Source organism: Anarhichas minor, unplaced genomic scaffold (assembly GCF_050575085.1).
Source record: "Anarhichas minor isolate MPS153535 unplaced genomic scaffold, ASM5057508v1 ptg000027l, whole genome shotgun sequence".
In the NCBI taxonomy this organism is placed as follows: domain Eukaryota; kingdom Metazoa; phylum Chordata; class Actinopteri; order Perciformes; family Anarhichadidae; genus Anarhichas; species Anarhichas minor.
This window is the reverse complement of record NW_027466473.1, coordinates 19,992,976-20,007,011: the sequence shown is the minus strand read 5'-3', so window position 1 is coordinate 20,007,011 and position 14,036 is coordinate 19,992,976.

Below are 14,036 nucleotides of genomic sequence, written 5' to 3'. Positions count from 1 at the left end.
CACATAGATGGAGATGTAACTGACCAGGGCCTGCAGTTTAACCTGATCTCGACGTCCTGTCTTGCAGAAAACCAAGTGTCGAAAAAAAGAATGAAATACCTTCGTTATTTAAATTGATATTATTCTGATATGATGCAAACCTTTTTAATTTGTTTACTTGATAGAGACAGTACACAGGAGAGGTGACGGAGAGACGGAGAGGTGATGGTGCATGTCGGTAGCCTACAGCTCATCTTTGCCCCGAGAGCCCCAAGTGGAAGGATCTGGGAATCACTACCAAAGCTGTATGCTACTGTCGGGGGATCCCCATCACAAGGTAACCCAGTAACTCCAACGTGTATCTTTAAGTTCTGATTTTCAGTTATGTTTTTAGTTTCTGACCTCATCAGAATCATGTTGAAGTCAAAGCTGTGTCAGTCATGCCTACGTGGAAGTGGTGGCATACGAATTCTCTCTTTATCTGCTGCAGATAATTGTGATAATTAGACTATTGGAAGACATAGTGTGGGGCACTTTCATCACAATTTCCCAGAGCCTGAGGTGACGCTGTCAAGTTGCTTGTTCAGTCCCGAGCCCAACGATGTTCATTTTGCTTGATAGATAACTTGCATTGATTATTGATTATCAAAACCGTTGTAATTTCAGTACTTAAGTAGTGTGATATCTTAATCATCGAGTAAGCAGCTTCAGGACTCTTGAGTGTGTCGTGCGGACGTTTTATTCTCAGTTGTTGTTCATGTCGTCTTTCACTTCAGCTTTATTGTACCTGTTGTTGCCATGGCCACAGTGCGACTTTCTGATCTGCAGCCTGAGTACTGTGGAAAAGACTCTCATCCCCTGCAGACACGTTTTTTCTTTTTTTCTTACCTTTTTCTGTTAAGGTAAGCGAACGCATGGCATTGACGTGGTGACATAGAATAAACAGCATTTAGTTATCCCTCCTTAAATATCTGTTCACATCTTTTTATATCTTGGAGATGAAATACAAACCTGATGTTTCTGGTGATTAGAATGTTACAGCTGTTTACATCGAACTATACCTTTTGATGTAACGGAGGGGAGATCACACACTGCAGCTATGAGGCGGTAGAGATCTGATGTGACATGTCCCCAGTTCAGACACACATAGAGGTCATGATGTTGCTCTCCGGGTGAAGAGGATGTTTGTCAGGATGTTTGTGATTCTACATTTAACTTGATTATCTGAGCGGATATGAGGTTATTAGGAAGATGCCTTGAATCGGGGATGTTGACAATAAAGACCTTTATACTCTATTTGCAGGAAATTCAATTTTTCACGTCCTCTCTCAGCGTTGTTTGCTTCGAACCGAGCGGATCACAGCCGGCCTTCCTCCCATTTACTCACTTGTTTCCGCCCCACTGCTGACTGAATGTCCTCATCAGCCTCTAACTAACAGCATTAATGGGTTCGGCAGATGCTGCGGCTGATCTCTGTGAGGATGTGAAGCTCAATGTCAAGTCAATTTCTGAGATAGAAGGTTGACCTGTTGTTTCCTGAGCCGAGTGAAAGCTGCGTTGTTTCTGACAACACTTAACAGCAACATGCATCCGGATGCGCGCAACATCGCCACCGGAGTAATTTTAACACCAATAGGTAGCCAGTCCGCCCCGGTCTATGTGATTTGTATTCAGGGGGAGAGTTTGTTGTGTTCAAGTCATCCGAATATGTAAACATATTCTGAATACTTTCTGAGTCATGGAGAGAGAAAGAGAGGGAGGAACAAAGGGAGAATGACGGATTTGCTGTGGATGAGGTGGGAGAGAAGTAGAGAGGAAGAAAAGAGAGATGGGAGGACAGAGAGAGGCGGTTGAGAACGAGGAAAGCGCTGAAAAAAAAAGGGGATCGCCTGAAGTTATATTGCTTGAATTGAAATATACATTTTTTTGTTCCAAACAAAGACAGGCATGTGCCGTGGGAGGACAGGGGCAATGAGGTGATGAGGTACCGCAGTGCAAACCAAAAGTGTTTTAAAGTGAGCTGCTATCTATTTTTCATCGAAGTCAAGTGAAGCCGGCCCACATCTGACACACCTCGTTGTGTGCGTGACCTTGTGAGTCACAGCGAATGTGAAAGACTTTTGTGTTTTTGCACTTTCTGTGCAAACAGTTCAAAGTCATCTCTTTGTCTCTCACAGCCTCACTCGAGACGCTCGTCTCCATGAAACCATATTAAGCCGCGATATGAACTATCACACAGAGGGAAATCTGAATAAAATGAACTCATGAATAGCAAATGTTTCATGCGTTTTTTTTTTTTTTTCCCCCACTTCTATTTTCCCTGGAGTTTTAAGCATGAAAGCTGAGGAAACCGAGCATCGCTCCAGCCGGGAAAAAAAGTATGAGAATGATAATCAGATAGCTGCCACAACGACCGCGTGATTGGTTTGATATTCAGCTTTAATCACAGAGAATGCAAAATTCATTATTTATACATTTCATTCTTTCCTTTGTAGTTATGGCCTAAGAAATATTGAACTTTGGGAGCTATGTAATTAACGGATTGCCATACTGTGCTCTGGATTCTGATGTGAGCGAGAGCGAGAGAGAGAGAGAGTGAATCATAGAGGAATACCAACAGACGTCGCAAAATTATATCACGATGGGTTTTGCCTCCAAATGTCACCGCCTCATAAACAGAGAGAAGAAACTGAGATTAGAAAAGGAAAAGCCGACAGATGTTTCAAAACATCACACCATCACTGTCAGCGTCTCAAGAAATTGAAATATGGGTTGTGTGCTTTTTATCCGAGTAAAATATGAAAAGTAATGAATTTGTTACATGAGTGACTTTTTTCCTATTGACCCCAGGGGCAGGCAAAACGAAACCCAACCAGGTGATACAACAACCAACAGCAACTCGATCACCAGACCGATCGGTGATGGTGGACAAGATTTTTAAACAATGTTTACAATATATATATATGGCAAATACAGCATGTAATGCAATGTGGGTCTCTTTTAAAATCGTGATCTTCGTCATACCTTGACCTGACTGGTAGTTTCCCCGTGTTTTCAAGTCTTTATGCTAAGCTAAGCTAACCATACCATATCTTGCATTACCTGAAGAGAAATACCAGGACAAATTGTAGTTCACTTAAAAACGGATTCCTCAATATTGGCATAAAAGGCATATAATTAATGACATGAGCAACCCACGACAGCTGGTGAAGAGACAGCTGGTGAACCTGATGACGACTCATCTACTGAAGACGGAACAGGAGCAACACTGGTAAAACCTATAAAGACATCCTGTTTTTTTCTCCTGCTTTATTTTCAGAAGACATTTTTTCTTGTGTGTCTATCCATGATGGTCTATTATAGTAATATCTTTTTGCTTTTTTGCTCGCAAAAGCGGCCAAAGCTTTCTGCCCTTGAGGAGATATTTGCTGAGGAGGACATGACAAGTGAAGAAAGAACAGAGGATATTGTCAGCGCTGCAGAGAAGGTTCAGGAAGAGATACAGCTCTACAGAGGCCTACCATCTACCTCAATCTCTGTGAGTCCTGCGACCTGGTGGGGGAACATGACGGACACTCGGCCAGGTATCTCTGTGTGCAAGCAGCATCCACACCCTCAGAGTGTTCATTTTCTACTGCTGGGGACACCCAGGGGACACACCGTCAAATAGAAAAAAAGTATCTTTCAGTTACCAGTATTGGCATGCTTATGGAATTATACAAAGATATGCAAAATCTTAATTTAAGAACGATGGTCAAATAACATCTAAATTGAACTTGCTTGGCCTCAGAGGCGATGGAACAGCTAATCCTGGCAGCTGTGATGTCACCATCATTTAAGCCTCACACAGTCAAAGCTGTTTGTGTGGCTGTGGTCAGTCTGCCAGCCGCTTCCCAAAGTGATGCATAAGCTGCTGTCCAGAACAGGGACAGTCATTATTGAGGATTCTGTGTTTTCCATTGTGGTTTTTGATCTTTGTCCTTCACAGCTGCTGGTCAGTCCTGAACTCAGCAGGCTGGAGGACCCAGACTGTTTATCCTCCATTCAACTCTTGTTATTACACACAAACAGTGATTTTTGTCAATGATGTGCCTGTGCTTCCTTTCTCCTAAATTTTGAATATAGAGCTAAACACACCAACTGCTGTTGACGTGTGTAGATTACGTCTAGTAACAAATTACTTAAGTAAGGGATTCTCCGGTTCCCCCTCACGTTCAGCAATACCATTTAATATTTACATTCAGTGTTTGATTTTCTACATAGTAGTTTTTCCTTGCAAAATCAACTCCCCTGAACAAGGAAGTAGAGGAAACAAAGCATGCATACACTCCAACCTTAAAAGGCTTAATTTATGTTAATGTTAACTATTCCCTCCCCAGCAACTGGATCAGAGTTGACGACAAGCTTTTACTGGATTGTCATCAAGATAAACAACACCATTTGGCTGCACAATGAACAGATACACAAGTTGCTCCTCTTTTGTTGCCCTCCTGTCCCCATTGGGCGATACATGTGATATTTTGAAGGGAATTCTGCACCTGTAGTACTCGATGCACACCAGTTCTCCAAATCACCGGCACTGGAACCTTAAGTGTACCTATATTTCCTGAAACAAATTAAAGCATTTGGTGTATGTACGTGTCTGGATTTGAGGACACTAAAATAGAGGAGCGCATCCTTTATAATCCAAAAATGTTTGTAAAAAAGAGTTTGTAAAAATTAAAAATCAACAGGAATAGCAGACAGATGTCTGAAAACTTTACAATTCCCCACAGAACAAACGTGAAAGTCAGCCAAATGCAGTAACTACATTCAGTTGCGATGCACCAGGAAACTTCTGTTGAAGGTCGTAACTTATGGCCAAATGTATTTGTCTTGAGATTGCCAGTCCTTAAATGCATATCTGTGATCAGAAAGGTAACTTGGCATAAGATGCTCCAACAAACTTTTAACAGAAAACAGGGCTTACTGTTAGTTCCAGAGATGAAAGAGTTCATATGAAGACAAATAACACTTCAGCAGATCCCTCTAGATTTTATATAAATAAGACAGCAACAGAAGAGAGTGTTGTATGTGACAGTGATTTAATACAGTGCTGCCTGCATGCAGACAACACTGATTCAAGTATATGCTCTCTTCAATGCACATCTAATCCAGCCACTAATTGTGTTCTTTGTATGAGAACATATTCTGAGTATTTGTTTTCATTCCCGGAGGGGGAATAATGAGAGGCACCTTCAAACGGATGTGTAATGAAGGTGTGAGCCGCATTGCACACTCATAATCCTCCACAGAGCAAAGTAAGAGGCGTACTCCCATTGGTGATAGCGTCTTTGTGTTTCACTAAAGGAAACTAAGTGCCAGGGATGAAAAGAGCACAATATTATACACACCACGGAGCCCTTATATAACAATATAGTCTTTTTTTTATAGACGGCACACTGCATACTTTGCATACAACTGATTATATAGAGTATACAACGGAAAGGAGGAAAAACTCAGACAATTAAATAAAAATGGCCGATAAAAAAAGCATATGGATGCAGCAGCAGGTGCAACGAACGTTATTAGGCTACATAACCTGCAATTTATTATAGAATCAATAGCAGAATTAAACATCACCGAAGCAGACAACACAGAGATGTATCCACGGTGAAAACTCGGCAGTGTAGTAACAATATGCAGTTCACACACACACACACACACACACACACACACACACACACACACACACAGCTACGTTGCCTAGCAACATTGATGTACTCCTCTGGAGACGGTTGACTTTTTCATGTCTTTGTTTTTTCTCTAAAGCGGATGTGATTTGACAGTAAAAGCAGGAAATGTGAAGCGTTACTTCCACCCCTGTTAAATATGATGTAAAAAGATGGTCGCAGCTTAAAAAATGCAACTTTAGACAAAATGCAAATTTCTGGGAGGCATAAAAAGGCCCCTCAGTATCAATTCTGTCTATGAACAACATTTATTTTTTAGGACTTGTGACAACAAAAGCTCACTAATCAACACTAAGTTCTTTAATTAGTACAAGGAACTCCAGGATTTTACTGATCCTTGCAAAGAAACACATAACCCACGCAAAACCACAAATGATCACTGTCTCAAGTGCTTTAATAGAACAGATCTAACAATATGGAGCATGTTAATTAGTTAGCATTGGATGTGCTGATAGGAAGGATTTGTATCTTTGGACACAGACAACCTAGCTTCACCCTGTCAAAGTATAGGCCATTACAAATGTCATAAATATTCGTAGCATATTATGCCATCAAAAAGTCAGAACAAAAAGCCACACAGCCTCCCTGCAAGTCACACTGACGACCAGTTGAAGACAATTGTACAGTGTTTATTTTTTTAATGAACCATTTGACCAACAATACAACTTTTGCAGAAAAGATTGTAACTTGCCCGTTTGGACTGAGATTTTCAACTATCAGAACTTTTGTTTTTGTCGATGTATGTGTGACCCTGGTGAAAAGCAGGCGAGCTGTTCGTGCATTTGAGGCGTTTGCAATTTGAGAAGACTGGAATCTTGTGGCACACGAGGTAGAGAAGGGTTTTTAGGTTTTTGTTTATGTCCAAGACTCCAATCCTTAGTTGATATTTAAAAACAACAACGTGTAATCACATGATTTAACACAACTGGATTCCTTTGTATATATTTAAGCCATCAGCTAGTTAAGAGTGTTTTTGTAGAAAGGGTTGTCTCCAAAACAAAGCGATAGTCTTCCTGTGCCACAATAAAAACGTTTTTTGATAACAAAATACTCACCACCACCAGTCTCTGAATAAATAAAGGAAAATGAGGTTGGAAGCAGAACAGATAAAATCCCAACAATCCTTTTCAATGAGCAGACATATTTTCTTCGTGCGGCTGACTGTTCTAATCCCTTATACTGGAGAATGAAGGTGCTTTCACACCTGCTGTGTTTGGAGCGGGTGAGTGGAAATCTGAAGCCATCTGGACAAAACTCGAGGACGTGTGCCGTCATAAAATCCACACAGACGTTGTTTGTGTAAAGTTTCAGACTTTACAACATGCTTCACAACATCATAATGACAGATAATATACGTTTTAGAGATGGAAATGTGAGACATGAGATCCCATGTATGAGAGTCAGGGACTGAGACTTAGCATGCACACACTGTGAGGGACAGAAACAAATGTTCTCAGCCACTGACCTCTGTTGATTTATTCATCGAGGATAAAATCCACACACAGTATTTGGAGATGTATACAATTCAGTAATGTGTGAATCATTTTTGAACTAACACATTTTGCAACAACAATCAACTATGCAAACTATTCTTTGCAATCAATTCCTCAGGTCTGTTGGCAGAGAGAAATGAAGTATTAAGTATTTATTTCTTGGCGTTGCTGTTCTATTGACTCAGTAGGCTTTTCGTATTCAGTGGAGATTTAATAATGGCTCTACGCAAAACTATCAGCAGATTAGTTATTGGTCAATTTTCAAAACCCTGAATTACGTTCAACTACAACTTTCTTTAAGAGAAAGTTATAAAAAATTGATGGAATTGTTTCAGGCTGTTTTTCTGGATTATGAGGTCGTCATGGTTCGATATTGTGCTTCGGGAAACGTGGTCTCCAAGAAAACATCTTCACAGTGCATTACGTGGTGGCGCCACAAAAAGCGTAAAATTACAGAAAAGAAATGTAATCTCACTAGCTCTGAGCGTTGCATGTTCATGTGGATAGCAGAATTGTGGCACATTTCAAATTGAGCATTGTGTGCTATGCAGATCAATATGGGCTTGGCAAAAGCTGCTTGAGCAAAGAGAACCAACTGGGTGCAGCTCTGGCCTCTCCAAGCAAAAACATCACGCTGTCCAGGGCTGAGGAATATGAGGCAATGCACCAGAGCCTAACAGTGTTATGGTTATTCCGCCAAGCCATCATCGGCAACACATTTATGCCGACTGTGGGTCAGCAAATCAGAGGATGGTTAGGAAGCAGTTTTCTGGCGGATGAACACGTAATGGCAAAGTGCGGCTGACCTTCAGTTCCCTGACAGCTACAACTCATTCCTGTCCATAACTCCCCCAGGGAGCTGTGTAGCAGCCTCGCTGTGAGTGTGTGTTGGTGGCGAGGCAGTGTTGTCGCCTCCCAGCTTACATTTGCTGCTCTGTGCTCTTTTCCAGAGGAGGTCTGTCTACCCGTTCCTTCGTCCATTTATTCAGTCACCCTGTGCTGGAGGCTCAGAGGCAGTGGAGGTGTGAGCCCGCTGTCTGTTTCACCGGAGGTGTGTTCACAAATTGGTGGTGCATTAAATCAGATGGTGTGAGCTTTTTAAAGTTTCAGCCCTACTTTCTACTTCTTCCCTCACCTGCTCTCACCTTAAATGGCTTCATGCCCGTGTGAGTTATACTCAACCTGCTGATAACAACTGAGCACTAAACAAGATGTGCTGCTTGTTATACCATTTATTCATTAAAGTTTCAGTGCTCCCTCGCCTTAAATAGCCTCAGAGAAAAAGATGGAATTCTGAAAGGTTGTTATTGGTTTCTCTGTGAAATTACATGAAAATGAAAGTTTAAAACCAGCCAAGTATTTGGGAATTTTCTATCAAAAAAGGTGTAAGTGACCCAAGTCAGATATTGATATAAGCGGCAGACTCTATTGGTCCAGGAGTTTCTTTTGTGGGGTGGATGAGGCTGATGTTTGTAGCAACTTTCGTGTAAACTGGATCTACGGCATAGGAGTGATGACTTTACTATTTTCAAAATGCTTAACCCTTTCAGGGCTCGACCACAAACGATGTTTTGTGCTATAGCCTTCCCAATGACTATTTCAATCCAGATGAACACCCTTGGGAGATTTTGGAGTTCCACCATAGAGTGAATGTTTAGAGTGAGTATGATTGCGTTTTTCTTTTAGAAGCCAAGTAAACTGAAATGGGCTAAAGCTACGATGGTGGGAATCTGCCAAGAAGAGAGAGACAAGGAGAGTTCTTGTGTGAGGTTGGGTTGAACATTTAACTTGGCAGTGGTCCTTGACAGTTTCTGCTGGCATTGTATCTCTCTATCTTGTCTCCCACCCCACCGCTCTGCGTTAAAATGGCACGATAACATATTGTGAGTGGGCGCGAGTGGGCCGCACTCCTGCCATTAGCGGCATTCACAGCAGCCATACCACGTTGAAAGGAAAACCTTTGTAATTCAAACTGATGGGCTCTCAATTAGGTGTGGGATTTGATACTTTCCTCTGGTGATTTTGGCAAATGTGGGCGGCAGCATCTCCTCTGAAGTTCCCTGCCCCGGTTGTTACTGTAGCTCTATGAGTAATGAGGCTGAAACATGAGCCATGAAAATCAATGAAGAGCTGTGGATGCTGACAAGTTGTTATTTTCTCTATTTCATTTAGTGAAAAGTCTGGCTGCTTTGATCAGCACTTTCAAACGTCAACACGGCAAAAACAATCTCTTACTTATTTGTAAGACACACACTGTTAGGGAATGATGAATTATAGGTAATACATTCTAGAACTGTTAGGCTACTTAATGTCACTATAGCAGCCGTAAAAGGGCTGCAATACCAAAAAAAAAAAAAAACAAGAACAACAATCATATTATAACTGGAAGTTATTGCCTGAAAACTAACATAATTCCACTGGAAGCAACACAAAATGGCATTTAGATGGTGTCTTGCTTCCTCGGTACAAAGTGTAATGATCCAAAACTGAATTGTGTGGCAGGGCAGTGTACTTGTATTAATAATATTGTGCGACCGAGTCACATTATCGTCCCATTTTGGGACACAAATCTAGTCCCCATGAAGTATACTATTTGATTTTATGGCTTGATTTGTTGTTAGTGTTGGTCAAGAGTTTTGCTAAGTTTCCCATTAACATCATCCTCTATTTTGTCAGTCACTTCACTGTACATTTACTGTAAATCATGAATTTCAACAGACTTTGCAAGATATAAAAAAAGGCATTAAACGTATTTGCAACTTCATTATCAGCTGCGACAGCGTGTGGCTAGTATTGTTTTCACCCTGTGAGTCTGTGTGTGTGTCAACATAGAGACACCTACTACAGTAGGAACTACCACAGAAGCACTCTTGAGTACTTAACCAAGTGTTTACATGTCTGTCTGTCTGTCTGTGGAGAGATTTTGTCAACACAAAAGCATCACAACCGTGCAAGATACAGTTACAAAACGTTAAAGGTGTGTATGTACGACCAAATAAAGGCCGAGGTTGAATAAGGCTGTGGTCTAAGCGAAGGCGCTGGAAGTAAAAACGTATGCTTTGCTGAGAGTAAATGGTAAATGGACTTGTAGTTTAAAGCTCTTTTCTAGTCTTCCGACCTCTCACAGCCTTAATAGAAAGATGTGTGTGCAGTAAATGGTAAATGGACTGTAGTAACTTTCTAGTCTTCCGACTACTGAAAGCGGTTAACACTACATGTCATTCCCCCTTTCACACCCATTCATATACTGATGGCTGGGGCTTACCATGCAAGGTGCCACATGGACTAACGGAGCCTGGGAACCAACCGCCTGATCACCTGATTGAAGGACGACCCACTCTATCACTGGGCCACAGTCAATACCTGGAAGTAGTGTAGTCCAGTCTATTGATGGAAGTAAGTCTGTTGCTACAGTTAGCTTTAATTAAAAAGCAGGTGCTGAAGTGGCAAAAGGACAAAACTCTGTCTGTGTCCTTTGTGTCTTAAAGAGCTCAGTTCGGAATAAAATTAATTAGAAAAATGCCATATTGAATATTCAGTCATTCATTTTCGGCAGCAACTAATTACTTTTCAAAGTTCCCAAACTTCTATAATGTTTATTTTTTAGTTGACATGGCCTCAGTGCATATAACCCTCATTTTATTTCCATGCATTTCATTAGATAGAACGTGTTGAGAGAAAAATGAGGTTGAGTTTGGGGAATTATTCTGGTTCATTCCAACCTATGTTGTTTTTTTGGTCCTTAAACTCCAGGTCATCACACTCTGAGCATCTTATAATGATGCGGATCGGTTAGCATTGCAGTTGTCATACAGCAGCCCTTTGTCACAGAAATGAAGTTTCCACGATCCTGTTTAAAATGTATTGCGTTTCGGTGAACACCAAATTTGTTAACATTTGAAAACAATGCCATTTTCTTGGGACAGTAATATTTACCTGTATTGTTACCCTTCTTACCTTTATACCATTTCAGCTTTACCTTGTGGTCATATCTAAACAGCCAGGAGTGAGACAGTAGATACATTTCCGGGACATTGTTACATCAAAACAAGATGACCATGTTGGTTACATGAAAAATATCAAAGTAGGGTTTTTTTTGTCTCTTTTCTAAAGATTTTATAACATCCAACATGATTTGACAAGTGGTCATTATTTTCTGACTACTTTTCTGATTACCTTCTTTACGGGCTTTCTGTTGTTTTTATTTTGCAGCAGTGTAATAAAAATGTATATCAAACCCAATGCATTTCTCATCATAAAGCACTAAATAGAACCAAACAGATGCCTTTATCCATGCATAGAGAAACTGAATCCATTCTAATAATCCTGCTTGTGCTGACACCCGGTGGTTGCTCCTTCTTTACATACCAACTGCACAAACTTAAACTAAACGTAAAAGATATTTAGTTCATACATACTGTGTACAATTAATGGTGCCGTGTGGAATTGGCACATAGCATCAGTGTGAAGATGCTCCTTTTATCCGTTATATGTAGAAACAAAGAGGCTCCTACATCAAACATCCGACCAGACAAACACAGTTCATGTTCTTTGTGTGGAGACCCTGAGAGCGGCTCCCCCCTGATCCTGCCAACCATGTCCAGCAGCAGAAGATGATAAGGAGGATGTTAAAGAAGGCCAGAGCCCCCCTAGTGCTGCACCGAGCGGATCTGGTTGCCGTGTGCCTGACTGAAGGAGTGCCATGTCGTCTGCTGGGGACCCAGAAGCTTCTTGTGTAGCTCACTGCAGAGAAAGGGGGACTAAAAGAGGGGAGATGTTTAGCTTAGGTTACATTTCCTCTTTTAAAGTATAGATTACAGGCTGGCTTCAGAGAGGGCTATTTCACTAGGTCAGGGTTGTGAGAAATTGCTAGAACAGTGATTGTCCTGTCCTGTGCTCTCCTTCTTTAACATCTTCCAATCAAAGCACAGTCAAAAAGAAAGGGAAAGACTTTCAATGAGAGATGCAAGCAAAGCTAACTGTAGTCCGTATTTTACATTCAACATAAAAGAACGAGGGAGAGAGGGCGGTTATTGGTGAACAGAGTGACTGTTAATGAAAGGCGTGAATTCGCTGGATGAGAAAGATGAAGCATGAAGACAAAGGGTAGAAAAGAGGCCACTTAGAGAGCAAAGTTGAATCACATTTTTAAATGCGGCGGCTGTTTCCTTCTCTTTGGAACTTCAAGGTGGAAAGGAGACCAAAAGAGAGGACTGAAAATAGAGCAGAATCATTTGTGCCACTGAAAAAAAAAAGAAGAAGAAATGTACTTCAGGCACCTTGAAGTCTGAGAGTAATGTGAGTTGTTGTCACAGAGAATGCGTTCTGCAGAATAATAAGAGCAAGAAAAGACGCGAGGAAGAGATCTGGGCACAACTTAAGGGTGAGGCAAGACCTTGTGCTTTGATCTTTAGTAAGACACTACTTGTTATACTTCAACATCAAAGCTACAAAGTGAGATGATCTTTCAATCGGCGCCGCATCTCGACGAGTGACTCATACACATTTCAAATTGGAAAATGGGACATCCTTTGTAGTTTATTTGGTGAAAACAGACACTTTCACTACCAAAGCTTTTCATTAGGGCAGCAGACGGAGCGCTCTTAGTACTCGAAAATCCACTTTGAGGAGTGACAGGTTGTGGTAGATTTCTTTTACTGCCTAATAGATATTTGTTTGATGTGTTTGTTTTTTTATATATGGTCAATAGCCGCACTAGAGTCTCACGTAACAAATCCACATTCTCTTTTTGCTGACTTTTTGTAGGTTTTGTTAAAATGTGTGCTACATTTGGATAGAAACGAGGCTTATGATTCAAAAGCAAATGTGTGATGTCGTCATAGGGTTGGAACAGATGTCAAGGACGAAGAAGCATGTTTGCACCCTGTACCATCGTATCAACAGTCAACATTGGTTTCTTCTAACCAAGACCATTATCTATCCGAAACCATAACCAAGGGCTTTTTGTCTCTAAACCTAACCAAACCTTGGAAGACGTAAGCCAAAAGGTGTTTAATTAAAATAAAATGATATTTTTTTTCAGCTGAATGAGGCTCCTGTGCTACTTGATGTTGCTTTTGCAAAGACCTCTCCGTTAATTTGATTGTTGCTCACAACAGTGAGATCACTATAGGGAGTACATCTTTTGAGTGGGGTTTGCAACAAACCTGGTAGCTGTAGGCTGACATGTTTTTTTCTTATTATTGTTTCTCTTTTAGTTTGTTGACAAAAAAAATGCAGGAAAAAATGAATGCAGTAACGTAAGAGAAAATCAATAACATATTATTAACTGCACAGGATTTGTAATAACCGTGATGATTAGCAGGTGCAAGTATTCAGGCCATGAATAATATGTGGACACCATTATTCTGCGAGACCGTTCTCCAATAAAATGATGGAAATAACTTTTTGACTTCTCAAAACCTTCTTCAAATTAGATCCCTGGGACCACCTGGAGCTCCCGAGAGTCAGCCTACTGCAGAGATGCTAATTGGACCTCGTCTGTCTCCCTCCGTCTTCCATCCATGCATCGTCTTGTGTGGAATGATCAAGGTCTCAATTACAGCAGGCTCATGGCATGTTGGAGCAGCAGGGGTAATAATGATGCTTGTTTTTAGACGGAGTTCTGTTCTTCAGACTTCAAACAGAGAAAGAAGATGAGAAACCAAAGCGCAGTGCGACAGAAGAACCGTAAAAGTTCATGCGAAGCAACAACAACAAGCTGCGACAGCTTACGAAAACGGCAGAAGGTTAAAAAACGCTGTTCAGAACAATTAGGGCCGTTTGTTAGGAGATTATCAGAGTCCTCCAACATAATGTTACACTTTCATTC